At 45.5% G+C, this 25,099-nt stretch overlaps 1 protein-coding gene across 1 annotated transcript in view; it reads left to right on the plus strand.

Moving 5' to 3' along the window:
* The first annotated feature begins 2,352 nt into the window (after positions 1-2,352).
* The window catches only part of RAB27B (RAB27B, member RAS oncogene family), a 133,058-nt gene continuing 110,311 nt past the window's right edge, over positions 2,353-25,099 (plus strand). The window contains exons 1-2 of the mRNA XM_048503865.1: positions 2,353-2,452; positions 2,591-2,679. The gene's annotated coding sequence lies outside the window, so the exon portion shown is untranslated. The remainder of the gene's footprint in view (positions 2,453-2,590; positions 2,680-25,099) is intronic.

Genomic DNA, 25,099 nt, shown 5'->3' on the forward strand with positions numbered 1-25,099 from the left:
CCTTTCTGAAGGTAAACAACTACATTAGTAGTTGCCACTTGTTCTCAAGATAAAGGAGATACTGAATCTGGACAGCATTGTGGTCGCTAAGCTCCCCATCGGCTCAACAACACTGACTTCCTGCACCAGGTCCTGGGTCCCACATAGAATTAGATCTAGGATCACCTCTCCCCTGGCTGGTTCCACAACCATCTGCTCTAAGCCACAGTCATTTCGCATATCCCAGGAATGCTCTCTCCCTACTATGACCTTGAACATGCATTTTTCCAGTTTATATGGGAGAAAGTTAAAATCACCCACTACTCACTAAGCATTCTTTGTTTCTTTGTTGGCCTCTCTAATTTCTTTTTCCATCCCAGAATCCTCTTTGTGCACTTTGGTCTGGGGGACTATAATATATTCCTAACATTAAACTGTCCTTCACACCTGGTATTGATATCCAATAGTGATTCCTGTAGGGGAACCAGCTCCCCTTGCATTATCTATTTTATGTGATACTATGCTCTCTTTGGATGTAAAGGGCAACTCCACCCCCAATGCGCTCTGTCCTATCCTTCCTATAGAGCCTGTAGCCTGGCATAACAGCATCCACCTGGTTCTTCTCATTCCACCATGTCTCTGTAATGCCCACTATATCAAAGTCCTCCTTCAAAACTCTGTACTCTAGCTCCCCCCATTTTAGGTCGAATGCTTTTACTATTAGCATAGAGACACCTGTATACCCTGCTCCCCTGTCCTTAACCTGGGATTTATGTGCTTTACCCTCAAGTCTTTTGTGACACTATCCCTTGTCACATGCACATTGCCATGTTCCTCGCCTGTATGTGGTTGATTTAGAAAAACCTCTCCCTCTGTCTGCATCCCCATATAGATACTGTATTCCGAACCGAAGTCACCCCAGCTCCTGTCGGCTTTCCCCCAGTGATCAGTTTAAAAGCTGTTCTGCCACCTTTTTAATGTTGAGCGCCAGCAGCTCGCTGGTTCCTCTTTGGTTAAGATGAAGCCCGGCCCCGCTTGTGCAGGCCTGCCTTTGTCCCAAAAGTGTTGTCTCAGTTCCCACAAATCGGAAACCCTCTGCCTTACACCACCTTTCTCATCCACGCATTAAGACCCTGTATCTCCCGCTTTTCTGCCTAGTTTTGCCCTGGCAGCTGGGGTGGAACGGGTAGCATTTCTGAGAATGCCAATCTTGGAGGTCCTGGACTTCAACCTGTTTCCTAGCAGCCTAAATTTAGCTTCCAGGAACCTCCCGGCTACATTTCCCAATGTCGTTGGTGCTAATATGGGACCACAACTGCTGACTCCACCCCAGCACTGTCTGTAAAAGCCTATTCTAGACGAAGCGCGACATCCACAACCTTCGCATCAGGCAGTGGGTGCCACACAATGCCATGTATGGCCATTCACGCTTCTCACAAATCCCAAACTCTCTACATTTCTAATGATCGAACCACCCACTACAAGGAGCTCCCCACTCTCCTCGGGAGGTAACCTCAAAAGGAAGAGGATAGCTGATCACCAGTTAAGGAAGGGATCCCATCTAAGGGAGCATCTTCCCCCACCTCAGACTGGCACCCTCCGTCCCCAAGACCTTCATTCTCCATGACATCTGAAGAGATGTCACCTTGGGAGTGGGACCCGGCTGTTAAGTCCCTGAAAGCCTCATCCGTCACCCTCTCTGCCTCTTTCAGCTACTCACAGACAATGTTTCTTCACCCGCCCTGGACACTCCAACAGGTATATATACTCCACTTGCTTTCCCAACATCAGATCCTCTGAAGATGCCAGCCGCAGATGCAGGCGAAACGTCAGGAGAGAATGCTGCTAGAACACGGCCACACAGCCCAGAAACCACACAGCACCCAATGATTCCGGTCGTGAAAGCCTTCGACAATACATCAAAGCCCAGTTTGTTTATCTTTGACCCTCTTTTTGGGGGGTGGGGGGAGAGGGGACTGGCAATACCCATCCACTGCAAGAGAAAAATATATCTTGCTTTTAAAAAGAGCAAACAAGCTATTTTAGTGCAAGGTTGATTTTTTAAAAAATATTTTTTGCTCTGTTAATACTCTGTCCCCCTTTATCTACCTTCTGTAAGAGTGGGAACACTCTGTGTGTGTGTGTGTGTGTGTGTGTGTGTGTGTGTGTGTGTGTGTGTGTGTGTGCTCTGTGTGTGTGTGTGTGTGTGTGTGTGTGTGTGTGTGTGTGTGTGTGTGTGTGTGTGTGTGTGTGTGTGTGTGTGTGTGTGTGTGTGTGTGTGTGTGTGTGTGACAGGAATCTGATTGCTACACTAAGGACTTGGCAACGCCTGGCACTAGGACCTCACAGGCGCCTTTCTGAATCGCTGGCTGCTAGCATGCCAGTGATACAGACACAGAGCCGCTCTCCCTGCTGTTACACAAGACAAGGGACAGCCGTGGTTGCAGCAGGAACATCCTTTGCCTCCCGAAAGGTATTTCTTTACCTGCCTGCTACCTTTAGCATCCTTCCCCTTGGCAGGCCTGGGCCGTGCCCAGCTGAGCCAGATGCCTGGCTAAAGCCCCAGCGGCTGCAGCAGCTCCTTCACACCCATGTTTTCTTATTTCCACAGAGCAACGTGAAGCAACAGTGCCGCAAAGAAATGGGCTAGTTATCCTTCGGCTGGCAGAATCGGAAGGGGGTATCTGGACGCCTCGAAGTGTAAGTTGGATTGATGTGACGTTTTTGGTGTTGGCTATTAATGCTTGCTCTTCTCTCTCTCTCTCTCTCTCTCTCTCTCTCTCTCTCTCTCTCTCTCTCTCACACACACACACACACACACACACACACACACACACACACACACACACACACAAAGCCTAATTGTAGTTGCCAATCAATCATTTCTGAAGCCAGGTTCTGACGTGAAATGCTTATATTTGCTTGCTCTGTTGTTCAGGAATTCCCAAAGAGGCCTGGAAAAATCTGAAGAGAGATAATTTCTTGGCTTTGTTTATGTTGGATCGGATATTATTTCCTTATGGATATATTTTTTTTAACATTCTGTACGGTCACTGAGGGCACAGCAAGAGGTGAAATGCTTCCCAGCTGGAGCAACGACTTGGGTTGAAACCAGGAAGGAGCAAGTGACCCTGGGAAAACTGAACCCTGTTGAGTCTGGCTGCCGTCAATGAATGCCAATCCTTTGCAATCCAAATACTTGGACCGGCCTGTGTCGTCTACCGAATTACGAGGTAGTCGTGTCTAGAACATGCTGTTCGTAATCATCGGGTGGTCCCCCCCTCCCCCGTTCTACAAGCAGACCTCTACAAATATTTTTGGGGCTGGAGGGAAAAAATACTCAATCTGCACGGTCACATGAAAGAGCTCATGGCATAGAAACAGCTGCCAAGGAGAGCAATTAAAAAAAAAGCATGAGAATATTGGCTGGCCTAATGTTACGGTTTTCACTCCCCATGTTTAGGATCACGCTGTGCCTTTTTTTGTTCCAGAGTAGTGTCTGGCTAGTGCTCTGTCTCATCCCAATGAGATCTGGTAGACAAAAAGAAATACAGTGTGATGCTAAATATATTGACTCGGAATAGGCTTGCCAGGTTCCCCAGTCTCTGGTAGGGGAGGGGTGGATAGGGTCACCAGATCTAGGATTGGAAACTCCCGGAAATTTGGTGTTGGATCCTGGGAGGACCGAGGCCTCATGGGTGGGGGGTGGGGGTACCATGCCATAGATTCCCCCCTCCAAAGCATCCATTTTCTCCAGGGAAATTGATCTCTGTAGCCTGTAAATGAGCTGAAATTCCAAACTGGAAGGTGGTATACCTCAGAAGAAAGTCTTACTAATTTCAGAATACTTCAGAAGAAAGTCTTATTAATTTCAGAATACTTCAGAAGAAAGTCTTATTAATTTCCAAGTTGGTACCTTTCATGTAGTTCTTCTTAGGACTACAACAGTGGTTAATGCCCTATGAATCACAACCTGCATGTGTGGTTAAGAACATAAGAAGAGGTTGGTGGTTCCTCTAGTCCAGCTTACTGTTTCACACAGTGGCCAGCCTTAGAGGACCAAATAAGCAGGGCGGAGAGGCAGAGGCTCTCCTCTGATGCTGTCTTGGCATTCTAATGTTTGCTGCCTCTACACACGGCGGCTCTCTTCAATAACTCTGGCTAGTAGCCTCTCCTCCATTAATCTATCGCAGTGATTCCCAAAGTGGGCGCCACCGCCCCCTGGTGGGTGCTGCTGCGATCCAGGGAGGCGGTGATGGCCACAGATAGAAACATTAATGCATATATCTTTCTGTTTAATTGGTATTAAAAAATTTAAAAAAATTAATTTCCAGGGGGCGCTAAGTAGTATTTTTTCTGGAAAGGGGGCAGTAGGCCAAATAAGTTTGGGAACCACTGATATCGCCTTTAAAAAGCCATCTATGCTTATGATCATTGCTGCATCCACTGGCTGTGAATTTCTCCACTCAGTGCATAATTTTAGAAACCTCTGTCCTGTCTCCCCTTAGCTGTCTTTTTTCTAGATTGCAATGCCCCAGACACTCCAGACCAGGGGTCTGCAACCTGCGGCTCTCCAGATGTTAATGGACTATAATTCCCATCAGTCCCTGCCATGTGGCAGGGGCTGATGGGAATTGTAGTCCATGTCCATCTGGAGAGCCGCAGGTTGAAGACCCCTGCTCCAGACTTTCCTCCTAGGAAAGATGCTCCGATCGCTTTGGTTATTTTCCTCGGTCCTTTTTCTAGTTCTGCAATATCTGGTTTGGACATATGGCAACCAGAACTGGACTCCTCATGCCTACCCCCAAAGATAGTGGGCCAAGCTCTGTTTGGCTGTAGAATTGGATCTGAGAACCAGACTCTTCATCAAAGAGTCAGACAACAGTCTGGAGAAGATGTGACCGGAAAAGTAGCAAGCAGGGGTGAAGACGCACAGACTCGTCACTGTAATCTTCTTGCCTTTAGCCAGTTTCCCCTGAGGTAAGACAGGCATGCATCCAGGATGGGAGGAAAATGGGGGAGACGGACATTTTCCTTACCGCCAGTTTTGTATAGCAAATAATCTCCTCACTTTGCCGCTTCATCAATGTTCCATGGTGAGAAATTTGGGGACTGAGACCCCGGATCTGCCACCAAAAGTTGACATCTGCATCAAACAGGATGTCCCCTAAGGTCCTTCCTATTCCTTCTGTCTTTTCAATGGGAACTGGATTATTATTTTTTTGGCTACTTTGGAAACTCTGTAACCCGCTTTTGATTGCAGCTGGGTTTATTTTCTTGGTAGCTGATATGATGTAGCTTACTCGCTCCTTTGCTTTCCTCCAACGTTAATGTTCCCATAAGATACGCGATTATATTCTCCATCAGACATGCAAGGAGAAAACTTCCTGGCTTTCCACTCCACCGACTTGAAACAAAACAAAATGTCGGGATCTGCTGTATTGATTTCCTCTTGACTGCTGAGTAAATGCTGCGATGTCCAGATTGCTTCCAATTTGATCATTTAAAGGTTGTATTGACTATGCATCAGTGGGTGCTACATCTCTTTCATTCTCCTGCCTGAGTAAACAGTCTTAATGAAAACAGGTGCGATCTGAAATGTTGCAAAGGAGTCATGCTGTTGGCTGAAGCAGAATACATCCTGCACTCTATAAACAATCTACGAAATGCTAAAAGATATAGTGAGATTTGGGTCTTGTTCGACGTAACACTGTTATCATCTGAGGAGAAGCGGAGTGGCTGTTTCCTAGTTGCGTTTGTTTGCATGTGGAAATGGAAATGTTTGTATCCAGGACTATTCTATTCTGTGATTGTTCAGGGAACATTTTGCTGGGTTTATATTTGTTTTGTATAGTTTTAATATTGTTTCTTCTTCATTTTTAATAACGTGCAGTGTTTATACGGTGTTCCCGTTGCAAATTGGGTTTGTAAAACTGTGACTAAAGATGGATTCGATTTAACTTGGAGGAGAATGTCAGTCTCCCTGGGCATTCTGTAATGGAGCTTTGTGCTTTAAGCAGACCCGTTTCTTTGGCCTTGTTATGCCTGGGATAATGGCAGAATCACATAATGGCAGAATAACAAACTTACATTCAACAAACAGCAAACTCAACAGCAGAAGACCTGCTGCAGAATAAAAAAGCTAGTCAAGCAGCTCTGATCTTATTAGATAGAATCATAGAGTCAGAAGAGGCCACAAGGACCATCAAGTCCAATCCCCCTGCCATGTAGGAATACACACCCAAAGCACTCCTGACAGGTGGCCATCCAGCCTCTGATAAAAACCTCTAAAGAAGGAGACTTCACCACACTCTAAGGCAGTGTACTTCACTGTCAAACAGATCTCAGAAGATAAGCAAGGTCAACCACCATGGACGTCTAGGGTTGTTTCACAGAGACAGCATAATTTAGTGGTTAAGATTCTCATCTGATTCCCTGCTCCTCTGCATGAGTGACAGACTCTAATCTGGAGAACAGTGTTTGATTCCCCCGCTCCTGTAGATGAAGCTTGCTGGGTGACCTTGGGCCGATCACAGTCCTCTCAGAACTCTCTCTGCCCCATTGATCTCACAAGGTGTCGGTTGTGGGCAGAGAAAGAGAAGATGATTGCAAGATGCTTTGAGACTCCTTGAAGGTAGAGAAAAGCAGCGTATAAAAACCACTTCAATTTGTCTCTTGTCTTGAAAACCCTACCCAGGGCACCATAAACCGGCTGCAACTTGATGACAATTTATAAACAAAAAAAAGGAGCTCTGCCAGACACACTCTGAAAACTCAAACAGAATGTCTGGCCCTTTCCGCACTGCAACGGTGCAGGGGTGCATCGGCATAAACAATGCCGACACACACCCCTAGGACCATTCGCATGGACGGTCCCAGGAGGGCGGCAGGCGGCGGCACAGCCTTTGCACAGGCTGCGCCGTCGCCAAACGCCTACCTTGTCTCCTGGCTTCCAGCTCGTCGCAGAAGCCAGTGGACACGCCCCTGCAGCCTGGAACGACGGCTCTGGAGTCGCAGGCCAGAGGGGCGTGTCCCCTGGCCTGTGCGACAAGCCGGAAGCCAGGAGACAAGGTAGGCATTCGGGAAAGGGGGGAAGGCACCTTCCAGCTGCTGCTGTTTGCACGGCAGCGGTTGGAAGCTACTGTTTCCGAAATACCTCGCTCAGGGAACGAGGTTCGAAAACAGCGGGTTCACGCCGCTCGGGGGTTGCGAGGCCGCTGTGATGCAGCGGTGGCCATGCGAACCCCTCCCCAGGGACGCTTTTTTTAGCGTCCCTGGGTTGCTGTATTCTGCCTGTGAATTTCAGCAGTATCCTGAGTTGCTCACTAGGACAAAGCAGTGAATTTCTTACCCTTCAACTTCAGCAGATGACCCCACGTTCCAGTCTTACGAGCGAGAAAGCTTCTACCTGTCCACTCTCTGCTTCGTACTTCAGTCACACTTCTAATTTTGTCTAGCACTCTTCTGCCGTAAGGTGAACTCCAGTCCTGATGTTGCAACCAGCAGCACAATTCACATCACGGATGTGTGGACAGGCACTCATCCTGTCTGTTATGAAGCCCAAACAGTGTTTTTCGCTGATACTCAACTGTGCAGAAGTCCTGCTCACAAATGTCTCTTTTCGTACTCCGTAATTCATTTATGGACTCTGTTGCCTGGAGATGCAGTGATGACTATCAGTTTAGATTGCTTTAAAAGGGGATTAAGGACATTCAGGCAAGGGAGTCTTATCAGTTGCCATCAGCCATGAGTGCGAGCCAAATTCATCCTCCCCATTTGCAGGCAGTGTGCGTACTAATGCTACTTGCTGAGAACAAACGGCACGCTATTTAGGGAATGTCTATGCCACCTCTCCAGGTGGCTTACAAAACATGAACAGAAGAACAACACAAAACATTAATCCAAATATCAGTTTTTGAAAAAGTGCATAAAAACATAGATCATCTATGCTTAAAATAGGTTTGCCAAGTCCCCTCTGGCCATCGGTGGAGGAAGGGGAGGTAGGTTTGCCTGATCCAAGTGGGGAACTCCTGGAGATTTCTATGTGGAGACTGAGCAGGGCTGGGACCTCAGTGGAGTAAAATGGACTACGATTCCCATCAGCCCCTGCCAGCATGGCCCCTTGGCCATGCTGGCAGGGGCTGATGGGAATTGTAGTCCATAACATCTGGAGTCCCAAAGGTTCGCCACCACACTCCATGCTCCAAAGGATCAGTTTTCTCAAAGGGAACTAATTTGAGAAAGCTGGAGAAATAACCCACCTGGGACTGTTTCCATATAGGAAAATGGTTTAAGGGGGAAGGCAGGAAATCTTCTTTCCCTCATAGTGGCTTCCCAAGCTCTTTTGGCCCAGCTTTATTTTAGAAAAGCCATTCCTCTACAGCTGCTCAGTAACTGCAGGGAACCCAAGTTGGGCCCAACAAACCCAACTTGTTAAAAACTGTAGAATAGAATAGAATAGAATCTTTATTGGCCAAGTGTGATTGGACACACAAGGAATTTGTCTCCGGTGCATATGCTCTCAGTGTACATAAAAGAAAAATACATTTGTCAAGAATCATAAGGTACAGCACTTAATGATTGTCATATAGGTCTAGTAAGCAATCAGGAAACAATCAGTAGTAATGAAAACATAAAATGTAAAATCATAAACTAAACTAAAATAAAATAAAATGTAAAATAAAATGAAATGCCAGCACAGGCTATAGTCATACACAGTCATAAGTGGGAGGAGATGGGTAATAGGAATGATGAAAAAAGTAGTGCAGTAATTATATAATAAGTATATAATAAATAGTTTAACATTATCGAGGGAATTATTTGTTTAACAGAGTGATGGCATTCGGAAAAAAACTGTTCTTATGTCTAGTTGTCTTGGTGTGCAGTGCTCTGTAGCGACGTTTAGAGGGTAAGACTTGAAACAGTTTATGTCCAGGATGCCAGGGCTCAGTAAATATTTTCACAGCCCTTTTTTTGACCCGTGCAGTATACAGGTCCTCAATGGAAGGCAGGTTAGCAGCAATTGTTTTTTCTGCAGTTCTGATTATTCTCTGAAGTCTGTGTCGATCTTGTTGGGTTGCAGAACCAAACCACACAGTTATAGAGGTGCAGATGACAGACTCAATGATTCCTCTGTAGAACTGTATCAGCAGCTCCTTGGGCAGTTTGAGCTTCCTGAGTTGGCGCAGAAAGAACATTCTTTGTTGTGCTTATTTGATGACATTTTTGATATTAGGTGACCATTTTAGGTCATGAGATATGATGGAGCCTAGAAATTTAAAGGTCTCTACTGTTGATACTGTGTTGTCTAGTATTGTGAGAGGAGGTAGGATGGGAGGGTTTCTCCTGAAATCTACCACCATTTCTATGGTTTTAAGTGTGTTCAGTTCTAGATTGTTCCAGTGGCACCACGAGGCTAGTTGTTCAACCTCCCGTCTGTATGCGGTTTCATCGTTGTCTCGAATGAGACCAATCACTGTTGTATCATCTGCAAATTTCAGTATTTTAACAGATGGATCGTTTGAGATGCAGTCATTGGTATACAGAGAGAAGAGAAGTGGTGAAAGTACACAGCCTTGGGGGGTAATAGCCCTGTAATGTGAAGTTCAGCCATTAGCTGTTTGAACAGCACTGACAGAACAAGATGCAATCTTAAAAAGTGTTCACCAAATGCTTTTTTTTTAAAAAAAACTCGCCCCTCCTTTTTTTGCAATTTAAATCTTTTCATACATCTGAGAGTCATCTCCTCATACTTAATGAGAATTTCCCTCCCCTCAACACACAACACTGCAATCTCTTGTTCCCATTTAATGAAAACAAATGATTCCCCTGCATCTTTATGCTTCTTAGCCCTAAACTACTGATCTGGGAGTGGCATTAAATCTGATAGGACTCCCTTTCCGCCCCCACCCCCCAAAAGTCCTTGGCTGACTGTACGTCTTGGATCAATATCGCAGCACTTTGGAATCTTGTGGGCATTCGTCCAAAAGTAGAAGCTGTCGGCCTTTCACTACGTGCCTACACTGTGGCATTTATTGCTAGGACCACCATTAGAAGAATCTGTGTAGCAACCCCATTTTATCAGGCATGGGGAACAGCGTACACATAGAGCAGGGGTCCCCAAACTTTTTAAACAGGGGGCCAGTTCACTGTCCCTCAGACTGTTGGAGGGCCGGACTAAAAAAAACTATGAACAAATTCCTATGCACAAATGATTGTAAAATGTTTGATTTCACCTTTCAGCCTTTCTGTCATGGTCTATTTTTAGAACAGTGACCAAAGTATGTCAAGTACAGGGTGGGCTCCAAATATTGTTGCGGAGGCTGTGGAATCCCCTACCCTATAAAAAAAAAAAAAAGCAGAACTTTCCCAATGAAGCATTCCATCTAACCCAGGATCAGGTATCTTCCTGGGTTCTTTCCTCCCTAGCAGCCAGCGAGCGATTCGCCAGCCTGGCTGATGCCAATGGGAGTGGGGCGGAACAGAAAGCCTGAGAGCAACACATGGAGTAGCTGAGAGGGAAGGGCGGAGCAGGCGTTGCCACATGTAAGGTTTCCAACTCTGGGTCAGAAAATTCATGGAGATTTGGGGGTGCCATCATGTAATTGCAATCAACAGCTGTTGGGGCTGGTTCCTCCTCTCCCTCGAGCCCCCACTGCACATGAATGGAGCCATCGCCGCCATGCCTGGCGGGCCAGATAAATGCCTTCAGGGGGCCACATTTGGCCCCCGGGCCGTAGTTTGGAAACCCCTGACATAGAGCTAAGGATGAGATCAAGTTAACTGTCTATGTTTCCTTGGGATAGCTAATTCAGCATGGCAGATTCCTCACTACTATATTTAATAAGGTTGCTGCCTGTTGAACGGGATGCTCATTGCTCCTGAAGGAGCCTAGAAAATGACCATTTGTGATATTGTCTTGCCAATCAAGAAAGCACTAGCAATTTGCTTTCCATCGCTGCCCCAAACTGAACTTTTGAAACAGCCTGCAGGAACCATGCATATGTCCCAGTGGTGGGATCCAAAAAATTTAGTAACAGGTTCCCACGGTGGTGGGATTCAAACTGTGGCGTAGCGCCAATGGGGCTGGGCGGGGCACGACGGGGGCGTGGCCGGGCATTCCGGGGGTGGGGCATTCCTGGGCAGGGCTGTGGCAAGGATGCAGCTGCTGCACCAGTCCTTGGGCGGGAAACGAATGCACGCAGGCGCAGGCTGCCACGCACGCCGGTGCACCTCCTGCTAGACTGCTTCAAGTTCTGCATGCTACTGCTGAGAGGAGGGGCGTAACTAAGGCAAAAATCACGTGGCAAAATCACCAATTAGTAACCCGCTCTCGGCACACACAAATAATTAGTAACCTACTCTCGGGAACCTGTGAGAACCTGCTGGATCCCACCTCTGATATGTCCTGATGGAGACAGTTAGGAGTTGTCAATGTGGCCTACTCATTTGCCTTTAAGAAGTGTGTTGTGGAAGGCTCACGCCTTTTTTTTTGGTGCTTATTATGTAAGGTGTCATTACCGTAACGAATCATTCTGCAAGCGTCACCCATAAAACCGGCAAAGTTCTTGCTATGGCCACAACTAAGTTAGCCAAATTCTATATGATCTCTTTACTCAGCTTGAGGTTGGTTGTTTGGAATGGATTTATTTTTTGTTAATGGGACGTATACAAACCAGCCCAATCGTTTCCTAAATGTGCTCAGAGAAAAGTCAGCAGAGCAATCCTACTTTATTGGGAGTGTGTCCGGGGACCCTCTTGAGAAGACAGTCTGAATTCAAAACCTTCACCTTTTATTGTACAGGGAGCTGAAAGCTCTCTAGGAGCATTATTGTGTCGGCACTCCTAACCTGTTTCTCAGTTGTCTTGTCCTCTCAGCTGCCTGATGCCAGCTAGTTAATAGCCCTTTTCAGGGATACAATTTTGGATACTCAAACTGTGCATAAAGGGAACTTGCGCTGCCCACAATCCTCCTGACTCGCAGAGGCACCATTTGGGGGTGAACAGCGTAAGTCACACATTTTCTAACTTCGCTACATTCAGTCATATGCTCACAGCAAATCTAGGGTTCTGACTGCACACAGAGAAGCTGGAAATTACACGCAACGCTCTTTTGAGACAAAATGGCAACCACAGTTTCAGGAACACTGCAGTTAGCCGGATCTCCTTTTACGAGCAATTTGAGTCCTGGCATTATGACTGAACAAAAAAGCAAAAGTGGTTTTTTTTAAAAATCCGCATGAATTTAAATGGATTCACAAGTATGCAAGAGAACAATTTTCCTTTTCCTGTCTGGGTTGCGGCCCATGGGTCCTGTCAAAAAACAGCAAGCTATCGCTTTGGTATATGACGAGCCCTTTTAGTTGCATAGGAACTGGACTTATACTCAACTTTTGATATCTTTTTTCCCCTCAGTTTAATTGAGGCCTCTCTAGGAAATCTCTCTAATGGATGTCTCTCCACCTTTCCTGAAAAAGGGGCAGGGCATGTGAAAAGTGAGCGTTGAGACTTGGCAGATTCCACTAACACAGCAGAGATAATCCAACTAGCCAGTTAAAGAATTTGGGTCACAAGGGACTTACCATGAAAGTTATGCTGCTTGTGATGAGCGTGATTAATAAGAATCACAAGGTAGGCAGCCAAAGGGATGGGAGGCTGGAAATTACTTTTTAAAAAAAGTAAAGAAAGAAAAGCAAGTTCTTTGCTGCTTTGTGAGGGATGCCATTCAAAGTTTTCTGATCTGGTGAATCAGTTTAAACTGGATAATGTGGTCAACTCAGGAAATCAGCAGTGGCCGACTGAATTTTACACACAGCCGTAAGAATACAGGACTCTTTTTAGTACTTCAGAGAGACGCCTAAGTATATATGTGGAACCTTTTGGCCTTATATGATTCTGGAGAAATTTCTAAGACTGTTGCAGACTACAAGGGACTCTTGCAGTGATGGGATCCAAAAATTTTAGTAACAGGTTCCCATGGTTGTGGGATTCAAACTGTGGCGTAGCGCCAATGGGGCTGGGCGGGGGACAACGGGGGCGTGGCTGGGCATTCCTGGGCGGGGCTGTGGCAAGGACACAGCCGCTGCATTGGTCCTTGAGCGGGAAACGAATGCGCGCAGGCTGCCATGCACGCCGGTGCACCTCCTGCTAGACTGCTTCAAGTTCTGCGCACTACTGCTGAGAGGAGGGGCGTAACTAAGGTAAAAAATCACATGGCAAAATCACCAATTAGTAACCCCCTCTCGGCACACACAAATAATTAGTAACCTACTCTCGGGAACCTGTGAGAACCTGCTGGATCCCACCTCTGGACTCTTGTCTCATTGGTCCACCACATACCTATTTCTTCCTTAATATTATGGGTCACTAGATTCTTATTCATCCAGCTGCTGTAGAGACAGCTGTTAAGTCTGTTTTGGCGTAAAATAAGATATGGCAGAGAACTAAAGCATTTATACTTAGGGTGTGGTTTCCACACCTTTTACCATTTTGGTTGCCCTCCTCTGGACACGTTCCAGCTTGTCAATACCCTTCTTAAATTGCGGTGCCCAGAACTGAACACAGTACTGTAGGTGAGGTCTGACCAGTGCAGAGTAGAGTGGTACAATTACTTCACTCGATTGAGACATTATACTGTTATCGGTGCATCCCAGAAATGCATTGGATTTCTTGGCTGCCATATCACACTGCTGACTCATGTTTAGTCTGTGGTCTACTAAGACTCTCGGATCCCTTTCAGATGTAGTGTTGCCAAGCCTATAGGTATTTCTGACTTAGGGAGCTGGAGAAGTGAAGGTTATGGAGGGACATGATAGCTATGATCTGAAGGGATGTCATGTCAAAGAGGGAGCAAGCTTGTTTTCTGCTGCCTCAGAGACTAGGACACGGAGTAATGGATACAAGATGCAGGAAAAGAGATTCCACCTAAATATTAGGAAGAACTTTCTGACTGTCAGGGCTTTTCGACAGTGGAATTCACTGCCTTGGAGAATGGTGAAATCTCCTTCTTCAAAGGTTTTAAAACAGAGGCTAGATGAACATATGTCGGGAGTGCTTTGATTGTGTGTTTGTGCATGGCAGGGAGTTGGACTTGATGACACTTGTGGTTTCTTCCAACTCTTCTATAATTCGGCGCTTGTGGTTTCTTCCAACTCTTCTATAATTCTATGAAAATTCAGTAATGTACCAATTAGTGTAATTTTATTTGCTGATGATGCTTGTTATATTCTTAGGCAGCAAAACAGGCTTAGATTTGATCAGAAAAGTAGGTATTCCATATGAGATGAATTGCAACACTTATCCATATTCACTGCATTTGGAAATCAGCTCACAAGGAGTTAAGTGAGGACTGTTTGTGACTGATGGCTGGTAGAAGTGGTAGAGAAATTTTGAAGGGGAGTAATTCAGAGTGTGCCGTGAACAGATGTGTGAAATAAGCCCCATTGTATGGTTGTTTTAAAGCTACCCTGATTGAGGGACTGAGATTAAAAAGGAATTTGTACTGAGTTCCTGGTGTAGCAAAACACTCACATCAAAGAAACACATGGATTGCTATTTTGATTTCTCCGAAGGAAATCCACACTCTAATACGGAGCAAGGAAGCTTATGAGAGTCGTGAAATTTTAAGAGATAAATGAGAGGAAATTGACTTTATGAGAGATAGAAGTAATTCCTGCTCTCGAAAGCAACGTGTGGGCAAGACAGTGAAGGGATTGTCTTTACAGTTTGTGTGAGGAAAACTGTTTTGAAATACTTACTTGCGGGTAATCTGAGGGATTTTCTAACTAAGAGAAAGGAGAACTAAATACTCAGTATTCTTTTACCAATACTTAAGTGTAATATCTGTATACATCAGCCTGAATGTAACATCTTAAAGGAACGAAGCTAGAGTAACTGAGCTAAAATGGAACCAAAATTCGAAGAAAGTTACAGCAACAGCTAGTATAGATTAACAGTACATCTCAATTTACCAGCTGCTTGTTTCTTAATTTAGTTTTTTGCCAGAACTATTTTGTTCCTGTATATTTTTTTAAAGTTATAAAGCCTCTGGTATCTTAGTTTATTTCTGTCAGAAAGCAAAGGATTTATTTTGTGTTTCCTCAGAACTGGCTGAGAGGTACCCACACAGAACAGCAGAAGAACATTTTAATTTTAATTTTTTGCTACAGGTGGGAAAGCACAAAGTGAAATATAAAGTAAAATCATCACATTCACACTACTGCTTTATCATCACAGTAAACCAAAGGGGGCTGCTCAGCCACAGCATAAACAGACGGAATTTTGGAGGGAAAATCGCCCTCCAAAATCATTGTTGTAGCATACATTTCAATCCCCCCACCACAAATTTCCATTTTTCTAGGAAAAGGGTGGGGGAGGAAAAGCAAGGATTCCCCTCCCTTGTGTCTTCAGAGATTCTGAAAATGTCATATCTCGTATCTCTTCTTGAGATAATGTTCCCCCTAGCTTCAACCTGACTATGCCCCTTTCTGATTAAGACTTCTGTGAACTCTAATGCTTGCAAACGTACAATCCAACAGAAGTTAGCTATTTGAAGGTCTTGTGCAGAAAGGATGCTTTTTTGGTGTGTATGAAGAATCCAGCATTTGATGTTTATTTAGTAAGTGAGCTGATGCCCCCCAAAAACAGACGCAAGACTGGTACTGACTCTGAGTGCCTGTCAGACAGCGTTACAACTTTTGACATTTGAAACCTGCTCTTTAATGGCTTTGTGAAATCAAAGGTTTAGTCAAGCTTTGAGCTGGCTTGATGCAATGATCTGGCTGGGTGCAAGACACTTGGATCAATACAGCAGCCCAAAGGCTTTCCTGTAACCTGAGGGGCTTTTGCATTTGTAGCAGTGCATTTCAGAGGCACCCGCTTTACACCATTTGCAACAAAGTCATCAGTAGCCTTTACACTTTCCGTCCCAGCATTTTAAACTCATGATAACAATATTTTGGCAGCCGTTGGTTCAAAAATTTTTTATTCTTACCTAAAATGGTTTAACAATGCAGAAAGGTGTAGAAAATTGAAGTAAGAACCTTTATCATAAGGACTTCCACTTTCGTTTGCATCAAATATTCATTCTGAAAAATATATCTCTTGGACATTATCAACATATTGTCGAAGGCTTTTACGGCCGGATTCAACTGGTTCTGGTGGTTTTTCCGGGCTGTGTGGCCATGGTCTGGTGGATCTTGTTCCACAAGGAACAAGATCCACCAGACCACGGCCACACAGCCCGGAAAAACCACCAGAACCAATTATCAATATAGGTAAAGTTGTATCTTTATCGGCATTTCTGATAAACATCACCCTTTTCCCTATTAAATCTTATTATAAAAGTCTATTAACCTTTAAAGTCACCAATCATCAGCTCATTTTTTCTTTTTTTATTTAAATAGTCTATCAAATGTTTCAGTTTCCTTTCTTTAGCAACAAAGTGAGCTTAGCCATCTCTGCTAATTCAAGCATCATTGGAAAGACAGCACTACTAGCTTGTTATTCAAAGCCTGTCTTTAATGTTGGTGTGACTTGGCTGGAAATAATGGATGTGTTAAGAATTACAACTAGGATTGGCATAGAAGGAGAAAAATTAAGAAAATGTCTGCTGGGTTGATGGCATGGCATCACTTCTGGGGAAACCAAGTAGCCACATCACATCTCTCTGGGAATCACTGGAAATTCTGTGGCAAAACCATAGATTTTCTGATGATTTCTGGAGAAGTGTGACATCACTTCCAGTTTTTCCCAGAAGTGACATCATGCTGTGACTGATGACCGCACCCTCATGGCCCAAACCCCTGCTCTCCCACTGGTTGTCTGGCAGCCCTATGCACCAGATCATCATATGCGAGGACATAGCTAGGGGTGAACTTTCCCAGACTCACACTGAACACTGAAAGCCATTAAGCTCCATACTCCAACTATAGGGAACATGGATTTGGGGGGCATCACTAGTCAGGATGCAAGTTCACAACAGGTCATGAATATGGAGTGGGGAGAATAGGCAAAGATTAAGTTTGTACAGACATCTAGCTCTGACCAAAAGAGGGAGCTACAGAGCAACTTGTTAGGTAGTGATAGGCCCTAGTTCATCATGTGATCTTGCTGGATGCCTATAAAAATTTCCAAGTCAGGAGCAGGATTGTAGATATTGGTAACAACCAGCCATCTTTAACTAACTGTATTTAACTACACAATAGCTTTCCACCACTCTTATTTGCAGATTCCTTTCAATCAGGAAGAAGGCTAATCATTCATGGATTGCTTACCTTGAGACTCTTCAGTGCACTGTGGGCTTGTGGAGAGGTCTCCTCGCATTTCTCTGTTTAAAGGCACAGATCTTAAAGACACTTATTCTTAAAGGCACAGATCTCATTACAATCGGAAGGCAAAATCGCTGACTTAGCCTTTAAACTGCACTTTTATTGATATTACTATTCCAAAAATAATCCCCCTTCCAAATGAAAGAGCAAAGCAATTTCCAGGACCAGCTGCTGCCAAAGATGGAAACATTGTGCTACAGCTGATACAGTTGCTGGAAGATAGAGAGGCTTGTTATTTTCAAGCAATCTCTGTTCTTATTGTGTTGGTATCTCATTATATCAATATAAGGTGGAGGTTGATGCATTTTGATTGAGACCCGTGTGAATGAGCTTCTTTTCTGTGATATTTCTGGGAGCCAGCAACATGGAAGGGGAGGATGAGAGGGAAGGCATACAGTGTGAGAGAGTGGGAAGGATGGAGGTAGGTAGGTTGGCCATGGGTGGAGGGAAAATATATTGGGCAAAACTGTGCTCACTGGCAAATCTGCTTGCTCTGGTGACAGAACAAAATCAAAATCATGCTACAAGTGGTCTCATTTGCCATGGAGAGAATGGAAAGTGGAAGTGGGCCTTGAAGAAATATGTCTGTCCAAGAAATCTTGCTGTGACAGACATTCACTCCCCACCATGAAGCAGGCACTTTGTGCATAATTGACCAAAGAGTGAGCCTTCAGATGTATCTCTAAAACTCCCCTCTTCTTTCCCCAGGGAGCACAAAAGTCTCAAACCATGCAGGTAATAAGACATTTCTATAATCACCCATCTAGCTCTGCTGCCCTGAGGCTTCAGATCAGACACAGATTATCCGTACTAGTCAAGCATTTACTGCCAATGTGAGAGATTTCTCTCCCTTTGATATATTCTCCAGTGCTCCATTTAATCTAGTTTTAAACTGTCTTTATGTTGCAGTCGTGCCGGATCTAAGTACATTTTCTCATTATCCCCGGAGCCAGACTGTGATACTACATAAAACATATGAGGATTCTGCAGGAGCAGAGTTGCTTCTGCTTTTCATTGGATAGCAATAATGATATTCCCTCTGAGAACTTAAGGTTGCCCGGTCCCCCCTGGTCAACGGTGGGGAATGTGGGTAGGGTTGCCTCCTCCAGGTTTTGGGATGAAAGGGCAGGGATCTCAGTGGGCACCCATGCTATAGAATAGGGAAGTGCATTTGGCAAAAAACGAATGGGGGGAAACAACCCCAAAGCACCTTTTTAATTTTGGGGGATGTTTGTACCTCCCCCAAAAAGGCAGCAGTGTAAAAGGATTCCAAAAGCAATCTGTAAAGGGATCCAAACAGGAGAACTGATCTCTGTAGTCTGGAGATATAACTCTTGAGGATCCACAGGTTCCAACTGGCGGCTGGCATCTTTATCAGGACTGCATTCATCTCTTCCCACTCTGGCTGTGTCAAGATTCCAAATATTCTTAAAACTTAGACCATAGGTGTCAAACTCGTGGCCCTCCAGATGTTATGGACTACAGTTTCCATCATCCCCTGCCACCATGATGCTGGCAGGGGATGATGGGAACTGTAGTCCACGACATCTGGAGGGCCGTGAGTTTGACACCTGTGACTTAGACAAATCACTTTCAACATTTGACTAGTGGGTGTAAGTTTTCCCAGTTGCCATAATTAGTATAGAGCTGAGAAACCCTGAATAAATTAAAATACTGGGTTTATTTCCCCCCTGCCCCCATAGCCAGTGGGCTTCTTGAACCTATACTGCCTTCATACTGGAGACTAACTGTACAACATAATGCCAGTGCAATGCCACATTCTGGTTAGGAATTCTTTACAGTTGCTCATAAACTCTCAAGATGCCAACCATAGGGGCAGGCGAAACGTCAGGAGAAAATACTACTGGGACACGGCCACACAACCCGGAAAACCCACAATGTCCTAAACTTTAATCTACTTCTACTGCTGAAGATATTGATCATCAAACAAGTCTCTATGTCACGTGTTATTGATGCATTTGAAGACAGGGAAACATTAGGAGCAAAAAAGAGCAAACCACAGCCACACAGCCCAGAAAACTCAAAACCAACAGCCTGTTGATTCCAGCCATAAAAGCCTTCAACAATACATTTGATAACCATTAGTGGTTCAGCTTGATTCAGTTTAGAATACCTTGTAAATGTCTTCATTTTTATGTATTTTCCCCACACAGACATTTCATTTTTCCTTTCCCTATAGCTAAATAAGGTATAAAATATTTTTTCTCTAGATCTCCTGGTTTTCTTCATCCTTCCCTGCCCTTTGGCCTACATAGGGGAGAAATCGAACTGGGTCTATTTTGAGAAAACTTGTTCCCTATTAATTGACTTAGGCAGTATTATTCCTGCATGCCACTGGCCAGCCCTTTGTTGAAGGAGGACTCCTATCAGGAAAGGTCTTCAGAAGCTGAGAAGAAGGCAAAACGAGAGAAACGAAAATGTATGAAAGGTCTGAAGAACGTGACATGATGGAATTCTGAAGTAGTTGGATTGGAGTTGCGAGGTGGAGGTGGGACCACCTGGCATGGTGGCGTGCTTTAGTCTATTCTGGTAAAAATTGGAAATGACGTAGCAGGTGATCTAGCAAACCGCAACAACTCTGTGCTTTTGCCATAGAGTTTTTGCAAAATGCTAGAGTTCCTTCCATGTCACTTCCTGTTTATATTGGAACTGCCATAATTGCAGCAGTGAGATGCCTTTCCCTCCATTTTCACCTGTCACATCCGAGGCACCAGTGGGCAACAAAACAGGAGGCCTCACATCTGAAAACTAGGTTTTGTTGGGGTTGGAGAGGATTTGATAATAGTTTTCAGATATTCTAGTTGCCTTGCAGGGAACAGGGATTTGTTGTTCTTGAGCGAAGAAATAATGGGTGCAAAATGTAAATTCCTGGCTATCTGGAAGAACATTCTGCCTGGGGCGATGGAACAAACAGCCTAACGATTTTGTGGAATTTTTGTTACCAGCAGCCTTTAAGCACAGTACAGAGATTTTCGTAAAGATTATTCAGGATTTGAGAGGGAAGAACTAAGGCACTTCCATTTGTATATCTGTTATGTTGGACTTGATGACCCATGAAGTCTCTCCCAACAGGGGCGTAATGAGTCAAACTGGAGCCCTGAGCAAAACCCGAGTTGGATGCCCCCCCCCCCCCATGGGCGGCCACACCACCACGACCAAAACATTTTTTTTGCACCAGGTCATTGGTGCCAGTTTAGAATACCTTAACTTTAGACTCCCTGAACCAAACTGCACCAAACTTGGCAGTTAGCATAAGGACAGTCTCCTGATGATACGCTGAAATTCTGGTGCCGCTAGCCTAAAAACTGCACCCCCTGCAGGCCAAAAACGGAAAACCACTAAAAATATCCAGAAACGAACCCTGCATTTTTGGTGCCCCCCACAAGGTGATGCCCTGGGCAGTTGCCCACCTTGCCCAATGGGCATTACACCCCTGTCTCCCAATTCAGTGAAAAGGATCCGATATACAAAACCGGATCCAGGCAACACCCTCCGTTGCTTTCTTAGCTACTTGGGTATTGTACACGAATGTCCTATGAAGCCTTCCAAAGTACTGCTAATTGAACTGGGCCTGCCTTGTTTATCTAGCGAAGGTGCCTTTTTGTTCCATCTAAGATTTTTATCCATTAGTAGGGGAGATGGGGTAGAGAAGGATTAGAAGGATTTCTCTCCAATTCAATGCCTTGGCCCACCGCGGTGGCTTTAAATGGTCTGCTAAGCATTTCTGTGCGCTTTTTTTAATTGATTCAAAAGATGGCAGGACACAAACGTAACAGCAGTCTTTAAATAATTGAAAGCTTGCTAATCCTCCAGAAATGCCAGGCGGTGCCCCAGTAGTATCACATGATGTGCTCTTTCTTTCCCATGGCCTGTTAATCGAGGAAATTCTATTCCCCGAATGTAAACAGTGACGAGAATTGCTCCTTTTAGTCATCAGGGCTAAAGGAGTGTGTGGAAATGGCTAACTGGGAAGATGCTATGAAGACAAGAGGATAGTATTTTTTTTAAAAAAAAATAAGAATCAGGCTGCTGTTAAATTCCAAGTTTTAATCAGTGAAACCGGTAGATCAGTGTTTCCCAACCTTTTTAACGTCATGGTACCCTTGACCTCGCTCTTCATATCTCAGGGTACCCTTGAAGTTCATTTGATTATTTTTTTTGGCCTTTTTGGGGGTTTTTCCCGTTTTTGGCCTGTAGGTGGGGGGAGTGGCAAGCAGGGGGAGGGGAGGGGAAGCCACGTTGACAGCCGTGTTGTTTGTTTGCCTATATTCAGCATGGATTGGGGGGGGATTTAAAGGGAGAGCTCCCTTTAAATCTACCCCCCCCCCATCCATGCCGAATTTAGGCAAATAAAATGATGCTGGTTTTCAGTGTTGTTTAAAGGGAGCCCATGAGGCTTCCAATCCCCCCTTCAAAATCCATTTGATTCTGGGGGGGGGGGGCAGGTGGTAGCATTGTCATGGTACCCCTGGGACGTGCTCATGGCACCCCAGGGTACCACGGAACCCTGGTTGGGAATCACTGCGGTAGATGAATCAACCAAAGGCCATTTCTGCGCAGCACAAATAAAACATCTTGAAGATCTTTTTTAAAAAAGTTTGGGCTTTTTTTGTCCACATAGGCCCTTGTTCCACTTACCTTAAGCCCTGCGCTACTCTCCTCTAGTAGCGCGGGGTCCTGGGGCACTCCCCACTACAGGGGCGGTGACAATGCAGCCGCCCCGGCGCTGCCGCTCTCGCACCCCCTCAGTGCGCGGCATCCCTGGCGCTCCTCGAAACAGCGCCTTCTGATGAATCGTGGGAATGCCCGGGCGCGCGCCAGAGATGCTGCGTGCTGAGAGTAGCGCGCAGCAAAGGGAAGTGGGGAAACACCAATAGCCTGGACAAAAAAAGTGTTGCCAGGGAAAGTGGGGTTTTTTTCTGCCTCCCCCCCCCCCAGCTCTCACTTCTGTTTTTGCCACAGCTCATGCCCACCATTTTCTCCTGCTTGTGATAAGTGCTGCTCACCATTTGGTGAAGGTTTTCTCTGCTTGCAGCACATTCGCCCCAATTCTGTGTAAAAAGTACATTAAAGTTAGTTTAGACTGCCGATTCAGCACATGTGTCGTTCTTCCTGTTGTTGTTGTTGTTGTTTTGAGGGAGGTGTCTTTGAAGCTACGACAACACGATACAAGAATCTGCAACATGTGCATATTTCGAGTCATCGTAGCTTTGAAGACACCTCCCTCACAGCTAAACAAAAAGAAAGACAAACTACATGTGCGCCAAATTGACAGTCGAAACTCACTTTTTTCATGTATTTTTATACAGAAAAGATGGGCGGGTGAGCTATAAACTGAGGAAATGGCAGGTGGCACGAAGGATCACAAGTGGCAGGAAATGGTGGGTGCGAGCTGTGGCGAAAATGAAAGTTAGAGCTTAAAAGGTTGGAGACTCTTGATGTAGTGTTTGATAATATTCCAGTGCTCTGTCCTTAATAGCTCAGGCGAGCTTAATCTCATCATATCTCAGAAGCTAGGTGCCGTCAGCCCTGGTTAGTGCCCTGAAATGGATGGCTCAGGCTAGTCTGATTTCTCTGAAGTGAAGCACGGTCAGTTCTTTTTTAGTAACTGGATGGGAGACCTCTGAGGAATCCAGGGTCACTACACAGAGACAGGCTATGATACATCACCTGATAATGGGTTTTTATACACATTGAGCAACCATGCCCTTCAGGTTCGACTCTTCAGTTATGCACACGTTTTGTCCCCTTCAGTAGTCACCCCATCCCTCAGATCAGAGATCCCTCGCAGTTTCCGAAATCGGTTTAAGTGCAACTCATGGGGATATAGTACATGCATAAGTGACCAGTGTCTCTTACTCTGAAAACCTCTCCGGGGTCATCATAAGTTGCTTTGGGTCCCCATTGGATAAAAGTTGGATGATGACGACAACAACAACAACAACAACGTGATGTTGGGGCAAATTCAAGTAGATGTGGGACTTATCGCAACCTCTGCATTTAGATATATATATGGGGTGGGAGGTGGGAATGCCTTTAAGTGGGCGTTTCCCCACTCTCCACGATCCCCCGTGTGCCGCATGCTGCTCTCAGCGCGCGGCATCCCTGGCATGAGCCCGGGCGTCCCCACGACGTCATCAAAAGGCGCCGTTTACAAGAGCGCCAGGGATGCTGCGCGCTGAGGGGGCGCAACAGCGGCAGCGTCGGGGCGGCTGCGCTGTCGCCGCCCCTGTCGTGGGGAGTGCCGGGGGACCCCATGCTACTTGAGGAGAGTAGCGCGGGGCTTAAGGTAAGTGGGGAAAGGCCCAGTGACACATCCCATTGCTGCGACAGTCTTGTTACAAATGGGCATTTCTTCTTTCACTCTGAGCTCAGACAATCTTTCAAGCAGAAACTTCACAACAAGACTTAATATGTATTCGCCATGGGTAGAAACAGCCAGTCTGTGTCCGGAGACTGTCTGCTTCTTCTAGTTTATGACAAGGAGCCTGAGCAATTAAGCTGACTGAAATAGGAGTTTGGCAGAAGCCAAGTTCAAATAGACTTGCTGAAAATCACCAAAGGCTGTAAATGGCCTTTTATTTGTGAGAGATTCACCAATTCCATTTGGCCCACCAATAGAGGGGGAGGACAATAATATGAACCATCCTCTCCAGAATAATCGTTATTATAAGTTGGGGGCCCGCAAGAAATCATAAACAACTGGAAATTGCCCTCTACCTGTAGTGCCATAGTTCAGGACAGCTGAGCTCTGTATCGAGACGGGGCAGGATGGTGTGGGCAGGGTCGCCAGCTCCGTGTTGGAAAATACCTGGAGGTTGTGGAGGTGGAGCTTGAGGAGGGTGGCGCTTGAGTAGTGAAGGGGAGGAACTTCAGTGGGGTATCATGGAGTCTATCTTCCATAATGGCCATTTTCTCCAGGTGAACTGATCCAGATGTAATCCCAGGATGTCCCAAGGCACCACCTGGAGGTTGGCAACCTTAGCTATGGTTCAAAGGGGATTCTCCCAATGTTCTGTGGAAGACTCTGAGATACTTCCTAGGTTTCACCTTTGGGGTTTGAGGAACTCAGTTTGCCTTCCCCATTCTGTTCTTCTTTTTCTTTCTAAATTGATATCTCAGAGAGTCCCTGGCTCCTGGTGACAATCAGTAGGCACGGTCTTTGTGAGACCATTTTTTTTCCAGGCTGCCTTCTTTCTTCTTAGCTTACAAACATGGGTTTTGAACATAGCTAGGGAGCCTTGTGACTCTCCAGAAGACCCAGTTTGTCCGTGGATGGCCTCATTTTGCTGCCCTGAAATAGACATGGAACCATCAAATTGTTTATTAGAGTGATTATAAGTGGTGAACCCACAAGGACTTGTGGGGGCATCGAATTTCCTCCTCTCCCACTATTTCCTGTTTCCCTACCTTTGAAGCCCCCAAAGCTCACCTTCCCTGCTTCTTTCTCCTGGAGGCGTAGGGCATCTCTATGGGTTGTTCTTGTCCCTTACTTAGGAAGCAGGACTTCCTGTTTTTTCTTCTTCTTCCACTCTCTCTTGGCTTGCTCACTTCCCCCTAACGGCCAGTAACGTTCCTGCCTCTATTCAGGTTACCTCTATCTATCCTGCTGTCTCCAGCGTTCCCTCCCCAGCAGCCTCTACTGAACTGGGCACAGTTTTGTGGTGCTAGCCACTGGGGCAGGCCCAGTTGCATGATGGGAACTTGCAAGGACTTGCAGGGGCACCTGATTTTCCCCTGTATCCCCCTCCACACATTATTTCCTCTTTTCA

Source organism: Sphaerodactylus townsendi, linkage group LG07 (assembly GCF_021028975.2).
Source record: "Sphaerodactylus townsendi isolate TG3544 linkage group LG07, MPM_Stown_v2.3, whole genome shotgun sequence".
Classification (NCBI taxonomy): domain Eukaryota; kingdom Metazoa; phylum Chordata; class Lepidosauria; order Squamata; family Sphaerodactylidae; genus Sphaerodactylus; species Sphaerodactylus townsendi.